The sequence below is a fragment of the Mastigoproctus giganteus genome, chromosome 12 (genome assembly GCF_048544385.1).
Source record: "Mastigoproctus giganteus isolate SK-2022 chromosome 12, ASM4854438v1, whole genome shotgun sequence".
Lineage (NCBI taxonomy): Eukaryota > Metazoa > Arthropoda > Arachnida > Uropygi > Thelyphonidae > Mastigoproctus > Mastigoproctus giganteus.
The window spans coordinates 21747677-21762167 of NC_143586.1; the positions used below are offsets into that span (position 1 = coordinate 21747677).

Genomic DNA, 14491 nt, shown 5'->3' on the forward strand with positions numbered 1-14491 from the left:
GTCATTAATAGGCCCAACAACCTGCCGACGTTTTCCAGTTCACTTTGAGAAGCCACAATCGACGTGACTCTCCACCAGGTACTTTGCTAGGTTTCTGTCGGATTGGACCATGCAGGAGGACTGGTTCACCTCAGACCATTGAGCCATAACTTTTAATATGTACAGATCGATCACTCAGACAGAAGCAACACAGATACGCTTTGAACAAAGCTGACTGGAACCGATTTAAGGAAACACTCATCAACGGGATACTGCATCTAAAAACCGAGAACGTGCAAGACCAGCATCCAGACTCTCATCAGCACAAGGTCATGGACATAATTACGAATGCTGAAAATACACCAGGAGGTCAGGGGAGCTTCAGACCCACAAACACAAAGTAAACCAAAAGAGGTGCGCATTCCAACGGCCCAGGCGATCCTGGTCCCCCGCAGGAATCCAGGGAGACTCGGAAAGCCTACAATGCAATGATCAGGCAGTGTAAAAGACTGTCCTGGGAGCACTTGGTATCGACGGTTGGTAACTCTGACCCCTGGGGTGTTGTGCTAAAGGTAACAACAAATAAACTGCCAAGAGGCCGTTTATTTGTTGAGCCAAATGGATGCAGCTTTCCAATCATTTGGAAACCATACCTTTAGCAGGCAATGGTTGAAGAGGTTTAGCAGGGTTTCCGGAGCGAATTCAGCAACTTTTTTAATTATTTCGGACTCGAGCATGTCCAGGCCAGGTCCAAAATAATTAAAAAAGTTGCTGAATTCGCTCCGGAAACCCTGCTAAACCTCTTCAACCATTGCCTGCTAAAGGTATGGTTTCCAACTGATTGGAAAACTGCATCCATTTGGCTCATACTCAAAAATTCAACTAAACTGCACAATCAACCTGACTCGCACAGACTTATTGTTCTCCTCTCTTTTTTTTTTTTTTAGGAGCATTAGCAACTAAGGCCATATTGCTCCGGGATATGCGGTGGTCATTCCCTGACCTTTCCACATCCTCTGTATTTGGTGGTGACGGGCTCGCACCCCGGTCTAATCAAGAAGCGTGTGCTACACACTGCTGCTCCTTCCCACCTGGCTACGGAGGCACGTTCTCCTCTCTGTGCTGAGTAAGGTTCTTCAGCAGCTCCTTAGACAGAGACTGGAAAACCCACTATAATACCGCATAGCTACCTGCACGAAATCAATTTGGATTCAGGCCAGGCATGTCTACGGTCGATGCGCTGGAGACTATGAGGAAATGGGGGGAACCCCTGGTGTCATTAGACCCTAAACACACTACACTTTAACCAACAACAGCTGCGGTCCTCCATTCATATTGCAGGTTAGGATGGTTCTGGCGGCCCACCCTATAAAACCAGCAGCTTAGTAAAGCACCATGTTGAACAATTAGAAAATAATCCAAACCCAGGTGGTGTCAAAATATCTGGAACAATGGTGTAGGAGTGATATGGCAGGCCCCACAACGTCGTCAAACAAAGACTGCTATAATGTATGATGCAAAGACAAATCTCGACATAGAAACCATTTTAATACGTCAACTTGGAATGTTAGAGGATTAAACAGGCCTGGAAAACTGGCCAACATTATGAGAGAAATGGAGACCTGACATAGGAATAATAGGATTAAGTGAAATGTTTTGGAAAGGTTCGACAGATTTTGAATCGACTTTACCAAATGATAAGTCTGGTGAGGACATCAAGAAGAGGAGTGGCTTTTGTTGTGAAAAAGAAAGTCAGCAACATTTTCATGCATGCAACATTTTCATGCATACATGACCGAACAGGACAAGGAGATAGAGGGTGACAACATGCATGACGAAACAGAACAATACATCACAGAGACTGGAAGAAAGAAAGATTGAGTTCTTTGTGTCATGGGGGATTGGAATGCAAGGGCTGGTGCAAAGAGAATGCCAAGTCGAGAGGGACCTTTCAGACTGAGAATGAAGTATGAACGAGGACAGAAATTGATCGACTTTTGTGGTAAAAATGACTTTATCATAACCAACACTTACTTTGAACAGAAGCCATCAGCACGTCATACTTGGAGAAGCCCAGATGGGAATTTTAGAAATCAGACTTCATCTTAGTCTGGAGACATTTCTTCAATGGACTAAGGAACACTAAAGTCATGCCAAGCGCAGACTGTGGGTCAGACCATAACCTGGTCCTAATGAAATGAACATTTGCCTAAAATCAGTGAAACCCAAAACAAGAAGAAACATCAAATGGAATTTACAGAGACTCCAAGATGTAACAGTAAAACAAAAGTTTAATGAAAATGGGAAAAGTAAATTGTAGACGCAACCACAAGAGAAAGAAGATCTCTCTCTCCTTGAAACAAGCTGGAAGCTGCTATCACCTCTGCAGCTGAGAAATGCCTCACCAAAAGAGAAGAAACAAGAAAAAAAAGGATTAAGTGAAATGTTTTGGAAAGGTCCGACAGATTTTCAATCAACTTTACCAAATGATAGGGACATCAAGAAGAGGAGTGGCTTTTGTTGTGGAAAAGAAAGTCAGCAACATTTTCAAGCATATAGTCAAGAAATTGGAAAGAGTAATGGCAATTCTTGAATACTAAGCCCACAGCATTATTGGTCATCCAAGTGTACGTCCTACTGAACAGACGGACAGAGTACCTAATTCAGCTCTATGATGATTAAGACCCGGTCAAAGAGACTGAACACCAAATGTCCCATTCTATACTAAACACCACCGAGAAGTGGGATACAAGATGTGACAAACAGACTCCCCAACAATAAATTCCCTGGATGTGATACCATCCCCACCGAAATGCTAAAAGCATTGGCTGGACATGGTAAAATTTTTTTATTGGATACTATTCAATACATCTATGAAATGGCAGAATTGCCTGGCTCCTTTACAACATCCATTTGTATCCTAATCCCAAAGAAAATTAATGCCTAAGAATATGATTACTATAGAACTCTGAGTTTAATCAAATCCCATCAAAAATTATCCTATCCATCATTAACGAAGAAATTGAAAAAAAAAAAACAATTAATAATGAGCTAAGCAACCAGCAAAAATGATTTATAAGAAAAATGGGAACAATAAATGCCATCCTTAGATTAAATATATTTTTTGATAGAGTACTGGAATGGAACAAAGAAATCTATACCTGCTTTATCGATTTCTGAAAGGCTTTCGGCCAAGAGAAACATAAGGAACTCTTTGAAATACTAGACAGACTGGACTTCGACAACAATGCATGCAGACTTATTAAGAACATCTACATCAACCAAAAATTACAAATGATTAACTCAGAGAACTCAGAGGTGAAAATCAGCGAAGTTAGTATTAGTATTAGTAATGGCCGCATGGTGCAAGAAAGCCTATGGCTTATGCTGCACCAGCCAAAAAATAAAAAATAAAAAAATAAAAAATAATAAAAAAAATAAATAATAAATAAATAAAAAATAAATAAATAACTAAATAATAATAATTAATAAAAAAAAAAAAAAAAAAAAGGAAATTAAACCTATCATTCTATGCGCTTCCCTTACCCGAAAGTACTATCCAGATGACCTTTGAATTTCCCCAACTGTCGGCCTCTACCACCCATGAAGGCAACTTATTCCAGTAATTTATAACTCGCTGGCTAAAATAAAACTTCCTGCAGTCCAATCTAAACATTCCCCCCCCCCCCCCCCCCCCCCCCGTAACTTGAATTTATGTCCCCTAGTTCTAGCATCATTTATAATCTTGAAAATTTTGTCCTCATTCATTTTACTGATGCCTCTCAGAGCCTTAAACACCTCAATCAAATCTCCTCTAAGGTGTCTAGTTTCCAAACTCTGCAACCCACATATTCAAAGTCTTTCTTCATAAGGACGCCCTTTTGCCGATCTCACCAGGCGAGTTACCCTTCTTTGCACCCTTTCAAGAAGCTCGATGTCTTTCTTTAGGTGCGGTCTCCATACTTGAACACAGTATTCCAAGTGTGGTCTAACATAAGCCTTATATAATGGTATTATCACGTCCCTATCTGTACTTGCAAAATTTCAATAGATCATCGATAGGACACCATGGGCCTTCCTTGCAACCTGTTTACAATGCTCAGATTGTTATTTGTTTGTTATTTGGTTTTTAGGAGCATTAGCAACTAAGGCCATATTGCTCCGGGATATACGGTGGTCATATCCCTGACCTTTCCGCATTCTCCATATTTGGTGGTGACGGGCTCGAACCCCGGTCTAATCAAGAAGCGTGTGCTACGCACTGCTGCTCCTGCTCCTTCCCCCCTGGCTACGGAGGCGCCAGCTTACAATGCTCAGAGAATTTCATGTCTGACCGTATCGTAACACCCAAGTCCCTTTCCTCCAGTACTGGGTTTAGTTGAACTCCACCAAGTGAATAAGTTTTTTTGGGATTACTGTTTCCCAGGTGTAATACCTTACACTTTGTTGGATTAAAGCACAGCTGCCATTTTTCTGACCATTCCTGAAGTCTATCTAGGTCTCTCTGAAGAAGCTCAGCTTGACAGTGATCATTAACTACTCTATCAATTTCATCATCTGCAAATTTAGACATCACGCCCTCTATCCCTTCATCAATGTCGTTTATGAAAATTAAAAACAACAGTGGTCCTAATACTGATCCTTGGGGAACCCCACTTCTTACATCAACCCAATCTGAGGAATAGCCATTTATCACAACCCTCTGCCTCCTGCCCTGAAGCCATCCTTCTATCCATCTAAGGATTTTCCCAGTGATTCCAACCTGTTCCAGCTTATAAAGCAGCCGCTTATGTGGGACTGAGTCAAAAGCTTTGCTAAAATCTAAATAAACAATGTCGAAATTATTCCCTAAATCCAGCTCGTGAGTGACCCTTTCGAAATAGCGAACCAAATTTGTTAAACATGATTTTCCCTTTACAAAACCATGCTGAGTATCCTTGAGAATTTCAATTTGATCCAAATGATCTTGAATTCCACCCTTCATCATTGCCTCAATGATTTTCCCTACTACTGAAGTCAGACTGACAGGTCGATAATTTCCAACTTCACTTTTAGAGCCACCCTTATGTATGGGAGATACATTTGCACTTTTCCAATCCAAGGGAATCTCCCCAGAGTCTAGTGATGCTCGCATAATTAGCCTCAATGGTTCAATGCACTCGCTTGCCGCCTCTCTTAAGATTATAGGGTATATTCCATCAACTCCAGGAGCTTTACTGGTCTGTAGGCTCGAAAGTTTTTTCATTAAATAATCTTGCGAAATTTCAATATCATTAATTACATATTTTTTAACTTCGCTCCCACAATTTCCCATTGCCACAAAAGGCTTTTCATTTGTAAATATCGATGCAAAATAACTGTTGAGTTCATCTGCAACGGCAGCTGGTGTATTTATTACTATCCCCTTTCCCTTAAGTAAAGGTCCGATCTGGTTTGTCCTGCTCTTCTTGGCATTTATATATGTGAAGAATTCTTTATCCCCCCTCTTTGCTCTGTTTGCTAGTGATTTCTCATAAACTGCCTTCGCCTGTCAAACCTTTTCTGTGGCTCTATTACACATCACCTTGTAGCTGTTATAGGCTTCAGTACTTTTTATTGCTCTGTAACCTTTCCATGCCACCTTTTTCTGCTCAAGTAATGTGGCAACTTCGCTATTCATCCAACTTGGAACCCTTCTCGTGGAGTATTTTTTTAATGGTATATACGCATTCAAGGCATCTGTGATTAATGTTTTAAAAGCGTACCACAGTTCAATTGTATTCATTCTCTGGGCGATATCTACCCAGTTAATAGAGGCCATGTAGTACCTTAAGGCATCATAATTTCCTTTTCTGAAATTAAAACCCATTCCTTTGCCTTTTACTTCTGCTACCTCTCTCTCGTCATCATCCACCGTAGAACTCCGTGATCACTTCCTGCTACTGGTTTCTCTACTGTCAGCCCTGTTATGTCATCTGATTCATGTGTGATGATGAAGTCTAGGATATTCTTTTCTCTAGTACTTTCCCTGACATGTTGATACAAATAACAGTCATCTAGTTGATTTAAAAATTTTGTTCCCCATGTCGAGTTTCCTTCCCATTTACTCCAATCAATTAGAGGCAAATTGAAATCACCCATAATAAGGCATTGACGCTTACTTGCCCATTCCATTTGCACGTAGAGGCTTTTGTCATAATCTTCACAATCACCTGGTCTGTAGATTACTCCTACTCGCATTATACCTTTGTTTCCAACTATCTCACACCATACAGACTCTATACTAGCATGTGAAATGTCTGAATCCGGGAAAGCTATCATTGCACTCAGGCTGCTTCTGATAAGAAGCATTACCCCACCACCCCTTCTATCTAACCTATCCTTCCTAAATACATTATACAAGCCGTACTGAAACTCATCATCCCCAATTTCCGGGTGGCACCACGTCTCTGTAAGCCCTATTCTATTATGTCCGCGTTACTTGTTTTAACCAGCAGTTCGAATTCGCTCATTTTATTGACGACACTTCTAACGTTACTGTATAAACAATTAAGATTTACTGTTCTTGTATATTTAACAACCCTAACACAACCCTTGAAGTTTTTTAGGCTCTCTTCTCTGATATTAGCTACCCGCTCACGTGAAACGTCTTTGCCCCCAGAACATCTAGATAATACGTCCAGTTGGGGTAACAGATAAGAACTCTTGAGGTATGTGCAAGAGTTACTTTGACCAATATTATCAGATAAACGTGTGTCAGTATTACCCACATCCGCCCTAACTAGCAGTTTCCCTGAACCTTTAAGGTATCCTCAATAATACTGGCAAAAACTTTTGCACCACCTTTGTTTAAGTGTATCCTGTCTCTACAAAACATATTCCTTCTACCTACAAGTGTGGGCCATGCTGATAGAAATTTACCCCCTAAAGCCTTGCAGATTCCTTCAAGTCTTGAGTTAATCCACAAGGCTCTTAACATATAATCCCTCCTATCGTGTCTGGGCAGAATTGCAGACACAAACATTATGGCCTAGCTCGCGACATTTCCTTAGCATGGTCCTGTATTTTTCCAACAAATCGTCAGATTGTGTACGTTTAATATCATTTGTCCCCACATGAATAATAATATTTTCTTTACCCCCTTTAAAATCTGACAATCTGTTGGTGACATCATCAATAGTTGCTCCCGGCAGACATACCCTGGTTCTGCTCCACCTATCTTTATTACAAAAAATATTCCCCGTTTCCCTGACAATGGAGTCTCCTAATAAAACAATGTCCTTTTTAACCAGAGTAGTTTGCACTTGGTTTTTCTGTTTTGAGGCTTGAATCGGGTGTGCATCACTTGGTAGATTGCTGGAGTTTTGAGTCCCTGACGAGCTCCCAGATGCATTATTTTCGAGGGCAAGCACTCGTTTTTTCAGGGACTCAAATTGTTCCATCAGTGCACCAAATTGTAATTTAAGATCGGTGCACTCCTTACATCGATCACAAAGAAAAGAATTCCCAGGTGAGGTAGGATTAGTCACCAGGTCGACCTTGGAAAACATTCCACAGGTTCCACAACGGATTAAATCATGACTCACCCGTAAATCGTCATCGGCTATTTCCGTGTGAGTCATGATACCCTGTGACGTGTTTAAGGCAGATCTCGTAACTACCATTATTAAATTAAATAATTATCAATGAAAGTAACTTTAAAAAATTATGTCTATAATATTATTAAAATCAAACAGTTACAGGAAAGCCTATAACAAAATAATCCAACAATATCTAAACAAATCAAATATTTAAAAGCACTATCCAAAAGTAAACCACTTAACTGAGGAGCCCTGTCTAAGCGCGTCCGCTCACCTCGAATGCCAACGTCACACTCCAAACCTCTTTAATATTTACAACGAAATAGTGATGAGGAAGATAGAAGAACAAGACTTAGGGATTAATATCAATGGCATTTGGTATAACAATCTTAGATATGCCAATGACATGGTTTTATTGGCTAGCAACAAAAATGACCTAGTTAGCCTATTATGTTTGCTAATTGAGGAAGGCAAAGACTAAAGCCTTGAACTAAATGCACAGAACACAAAATATCTGAAAGTTAAGAAAGTCAGTAAAACTAAACCAGACTGTGATCAACAACACGAAAATAGCAAATTCAACAGAATACAAATATTTGGGTACCTATTTTATTGGCAATGGAAATCAGGAAAGAGAAATAAAAATAAGAACAGCCATGGCCAAAGATGCCTTTTGGAGAAATAAAGACCTTTTCAGGAGTACTATGGGAATTGAAACAAAGAAAATAACGATTAGAACATCGGCTTGGCCAGTTTTCACATATTGAGTAAATATTGGACCTATAAGAAAAGAGTGCGACAACAGATTGAAGCATTCGAGATGTGGTGCTTGAGAAGAATTTCATGGACAGAGCACATGTCAAACATTGATGTCCTACACAGAATGAGAATACAAAGATTTTTACTAATGGAAATGATTCAAAGAAAAATGAGACTGGCAGGATATAGACAGTTCTCGAGGGAAAAATAGTGGGAAAAAGATCAAGAGGAAGGAAGAGATGAATGTGGTTTGACGACATAAGGATCTGGACGAGGTTACGAAACTACGCTGAGACCAAGAGGAAAGCTTGTGATAGAGGAACTGGAGAGACATGGTGCTGCACCTCACATAGAGGAAGCCACATAAGGAAAGAAAAGTTTAGTTGATATGTTTTTTTTTTTTCCCTGTAATAGTTTGATTATCATAATATTATAAATATCATTTTTTGAAAGTTACTTTCATTGATAATTAGCAAATTTTACAATAGTTGTTAAGATCTGCCTTGACCACTTCGTCAGAGAGTATCATGACTCATACGGGATTAGCATTAGCATTAGTAGAGGCATTTGATGCAAGAAAGCAAGCTTATGCAGCATCAGCCAAAAAAAAAAAAAAAAAAGTAACATAAATAAATAAAAATAACCACTTCCACTTCACCCCTCTGTTCGTTCGAAATACCTGTCCAGCTGAGCCTTAAACTTATTTAGGCTATCAACTTCCACGACAAGGGATGGAAGTCTGTTCCACCTACCAACCACCCGCTGGCTAAAGGCAAATTTCCGCACATCTATCCTACATCTGTCTTTCCTCAATTTGAATTTATGCCCTCTCAGGTGATTATTCTGAGCAAGAGGAAGAATCCCATCAGCATTGAGCATGCTCAAACCATTCAAGGCTTTGTACACCTCTATCAGATCACCTCGCTGGTGCCTAGTTTCCAGACACTGTAATTCGCAAAACTTAAGCCTTTCTTCGTAAGAGCACCCCTTTGTCCCATTCACCAATCTAGTTGCCCTTCTCTGTACTCGTTCCAGCAGCTCTACATCCTTCTTGAAATGAGGCCTCCAGGCCTGTATACAGTACTCTAGGTGTGGCCTGACCATTGCCTTATACCATTGCCAGATGGCGATTTCCGGATGAGTTGTGATATTATCCTTTGCAGAACCTGTGACATGTATACCAAGGTCTACCTAGTGCATAATCATAGCTCACCTGCCAATTCTTTTCTTTGTCACTATTGTAAGGAGTGTACCGATCTAAAGTTAAAATTTGGTGCATTGCTAGAACAATTTGAGTCACTGAAAAAATGGGTGTTTGCCCTCGAGAATAATGTAACTGAAGACTCTAGTAAGTGATGCACTCCCAATTCCAGGCCCAGAACACAATAACCAAGTGCAAACTACTGTGGTTCAAAAGGATTATTAGGAGACTCCTAGTTCTATTAGGGGACTCCATTGTCAGGGAAACAGGAAATATATTTTGTAATAAGGATAGGTGGACTAGAACAAGGGTATGTCTGCTAGGAGCAACAATTAATGATGAAACCAACAGATTGTCAGATTTTAAAAATAATATTATTCATGAGGGGACTAATGATATTGAACATACACGATCTGATGAAGTTGTTAAGACAAATATAGGACCATGCTGAAGAAATGCTGCGAGTTAGGTCACAATGCCTATTGTCTGCAATTCTGCTCAGGCACAATAGGAGGGATCATATGCTGGAAGCCTTGTGGATTAACTCAAGACCTGAAGGACTCTGCAAGGCATTTGGGGGAAAATTTTTATCAGCTTGGCCCACACTTGTAAGTAGAAGGAATCTGTTTTTTAGACACGAGATACATTTAAACAAAGGTGGTGCAAGGGTTTTTTCCAGTATTATTTTTTTTATGCAAACCCCGAACACGAGAGGTATTAGAACCTATAGTTGGAGGTTGGAGGTTGAGAAGACGAAAGAAGATATTTGTTGACACTGGACTTGAACTTCTGTAGACTGTAATTTTCAGGAAATACGTATGAAGGAAGGTTGTTCTAGAAAACGGCAGTTGATTGAATAAATGAGGAAGATGAAAAGTTGGTTCAGTGAGTTTGAAGTTGGACAGTAAATGGATGTTGGCTGGTGGCGGCATGTGTTTGGACTGTTTTGAAAGAGAGAGAGAGAGAGAGGGAATTATAGAGGCCAATTCAGAAGAACAGTGCCCATGGAAGTACCTGTAGAAGAGGCATGCAGCAAAAATACTACGTCTATGAGACAGAGTGGAGAGACTCTGTTAGAGATGAATCATTAATTAACCTAACTGCCCTCTTCTGAATGGAATCAAGAAGCCTGAGAGAGGTTTTGGGGGCACCACCCCAGATGTGGGAACAATATTCCATAGCAGGGCAGATTTGCGATTTATACAGAGTGAGCAGCTGTTTGGAAGAAAAGTAATGCCGAGAGTGAAAGAGAAAACCAAGTTTTTTAGATGCAGAGGAAGCAATATTTGTAATGTGCTTGTGCAAGAGAGATTAGAAGTCAGGGTAATCCCCAAAAGAGATATCATTTTGCCTAGAAATCGGAGTGTCACTAAAGGTAAGCATAGGACAGAAGAATCCTTTTTGCGAGATATAAGACAAGACTGAGTTTTAGAATGATTGAAATCAACTAAGTTATCTTTGCCCCACTGGAGAATTACCTGAAGATCGGCATTTAAGGAATTGGTAGCAGATTTTCGAGAAGTTGAAGCTGATTGAGCAGAGCAAGGTTTCTCAAAATGGAAAGTAGAATGCAATGTGCTATCATCGGCAAAACTATGGATAGGATTTCCAGTCAATGGAAGAAGGTCATTAATATAGAAGAGGAAAAGGGTGGGGGAAAGAACTGAGCCTTGGGGGGACACTGGCATTAGTGGAGAAGTTAGAAGACAGAGAGCCATCTACCATCACCCTCAGTGAGCGATCAGAGAGAAAACTGGATAACCAATTACTAAAAACAGTTGGCAAACCATAAGATGGTAGCTTGTTTAGAAGACCTTTATGCCAAACACGATCGAAAGCCTTTGAGATGTCAAGAGCAACTACTTGTGTTTCACCGAACCTTTTCACTGAATTAGTCCTAAATGGGTAACATAAGCCAGAATATCACCAGTAGATTGACATTGGTGGAATCCATACTGGCGATCATTGATCAGACGGAAGGTTTCTAGGTAGTTTAAGAGTTGGCGGTTAACTGATTTCTCCATTACTTTAGAAAGAGTAGAAGTAATTGCAATGGGATGATAACTGGATGGGAGGGATTTGTCACCCTTTTTAGGAACTGGCTGGATATGAGCAAATTTCCAAGCAGAAGGAAAAACACCTTTGGAATAAGAAAGTGAAAAAAGGTGGCAAAGAAAAGGAGTAAGTTCAAGAGCACAGGTTTTGAGAACAAGTGTAGAAATACCATCGGGACCTGGAGCTTTGGAGCTTTCAGGATTGAGGATACCTTCCATTATTGAGGATACCTTAAAGGTTCAGGGAAATTTCTAGTTTGGGGAGACAAGTTTATCAGATAAACATAGATATATGTTTATCTGATAATATTGGTCAAAGTAATGCTTGCACAACATCAAGAGTTGTTGTTTGTTACCGCAACAGACCACATTAGAAAGATGTCTGAGGGCAGAAATGTTTCAAATAAGCGGGTTGCTAATGTCGGGGAAGCGAAATTAAATAAATTTAAGGGGCGTGCCAGTTTAGTTAATTATACAAGAAAACTAAGTCTTAATTATTTATACAGTAATGTCAGAAGTGTTGTCAATAAAATGAGTGAATTCGAACTGCTGGTTAGGACAAGTAATGCTGAAATAATAGGGCTTATGGAAACGTGCTGCCACCTGGAGATAGGGGATGATGAGTTTCAGTACGGTATGTATAATGTATTTGGGAAGGATAGGGTAGATAGAAGGGGTGGTGGGGTCATGCTTCTTATCAAAAGCAGCCCGACTGTGACGAAAGCTTTCCCAGATTCAAATGTTTTGTACACACTAGTATAGAATCTGTATGGTGTGATAGTTGGAAGCAAAGTTATGATGAGAGTGGGAGTAATCTTCAGGCCAGGTGTTTGTTGTTGTTGTTGTTATTTGGTTTTTAGGAGCATTAGCAACTAAGGCCATATTGCTCCGGGAATATGCGGTGGTCATTCCTTGACCTTTCCGCATCCTCCATATTTGGTGGTGACGGGCTCGAACCCCGGTCTAATCAAGAAGCATGTGCTACGCACTGCTGCTCCTTCCCACCTTCAGGCCAGGCGACTGTGAGGATTATGATGAGAGCCTCTATGTGCAAATGGAATGGGCAATTAAGTGTGAATGTCTTATGAGTGGTTTTAATTTGCCTCTAATTGATTTAAGCAAATGGGAAGGAAACTCCACGTGGAGGACAAAATTTTAAAATCAACTAGATGCATTTTATTTGTACCAACAAGTCAGGGAAAAGAATATTCTAGACCTCATCATCACCCATGAACTAGATGACATAATAGGGCTAACAGCACAGTAACCATTAGCAGGAAATGATCACTGAGTTCTATGGTGGATGAAGAAGAAGAGGTAGCAGTAGTTAAAGGCAAAAGAATGGGTTATAATTTTCCAAAAAGGAAATTATGATGCCTTAAGGTGCCACATGGCTTCAATTAACCGGGTAGATATCGCACAGAGCAAATACAATTAAATTATGGTATACCTCTAAAACATTAATCACAGAAGCATTGAATGCATATATACCATTAAAAAATACTCCATGAGAAAGATTACAAGTTGGATGAATAATGAAGTTGCCAGATTATCTGAGCAGAAAAAGACAGCATGAAAAGTTACAGAGCAATAAAAAGTACTGAAGCCTATAACAGCAACAAAGTTATCTCTAATAGTGCCGCAGAAAAGGTTAGGCTGGCAAAGGCCGATTATAAGAAATCGCTGGCAAAGAGAGCAAAGATTGGGGATACAGAATTCTTTATATATATAAATGCAAAGGATAAACCAGATCGGATCCTTATGTAACGGATGTGGAATAATATTAGATACCCCAGCTGATGTAGATGAACTCAACAGTTACTTTGCATTGATATTTACAGAAGAAAACCTTTTATGTCAAAGAGAAATTATGGGAGTGAAATTGAAAAATACGTAATTAATGATGTTGAAATTTCACATAAGTATTTAATGAAAAAAAATGAGCCTACAGGCCAGTAAGGCTCCTAGGATTAATGGCATATACCCTATAATCTTAAGGGAGGCGGCCAGTGAGTGCATTAAATCATTGAGGCTATTTATGAGAGCATCACTGCACTCAGGAGTGATTCCTTTGGATTGGAAAAGTGCCAATGTATCTCCAATACATAAGGGAGGGTTCTAAGAGTGAAGTGGGAAATTACCAACCAGTCAATCTAATTTCAGTAGTAGGGAAAATCATGGAGGCAATGATGAAGGGTTGAATTTGGGATCATTTATGAGCTGGATTTAGGATCACTCATGAGCTGGATTTAGGGATTAATTTCAACATTGTTTATTTGGATTTCAGCAAAGCATTTGACTCAGTCTCACATGAGCAGTTACTTTATAAGCTGGAACAGGTTGGAATCACAGGAAAAATCCTTAGATGAATAGTAGGATGACTTCAGGGCAGGAGGCAGAGAGTTGAGATAAATAGTTATTCCTCAGGCTGGGTTGATGTAAAAAGTGGGATTCCCCAAGAATAATAGGATCACTGTTTTTTTTTTTTTTTTTATTTATTTTCATAAATGACGTCAATGAAGAGATAGAAGGCATGATGTCTAAAATTGCAGATGATGTAAAAATTGGTAGAGTACTTAATGATCAACGCCAAGCAGATCTTCAGACTGACCCAGATAGACTACAGAGATGGTCAGAAAAATGGCACCTATGCTTTAATCCAGCAAAGTGTAAGGTATTACACCTGGGGAACAGTGACCCCAAATAATTTATACACTTGGTGGAGGAAAGGGACTTGGATATTACGATATGGTCAGACATGAAGTTCTCCGAGCTTCGTAGACAGGTTACAAGGAAGGCCCATGTTGTCCTATCAACGATTTATCGAATGCTTGCTAGTAGAAATAAGGATGTTATAATCCCATTACACGAGGCTATTCTTAGAGAAGACTTGGAATATTGTGGTCAAATATGGAGACCGCAGCTAAAGAAAGACATTG

The 14491-nt window shown here is 39.8% G+C and overlaps 1 protein-coding gene across 2 annotated transcripts in view; it reads right to left on the reverse strand.

The window, feature by feature from the left end:
* iPLA2-VIA (calcium-independent phospholipase A2 VIA) overlaps positions 1-14491 on the reverse strand; it is a 173291-nt gene that overhangs the window by 66991 nt on the left and 91809 nt on the right. The window lies entirely within an intron of this gene.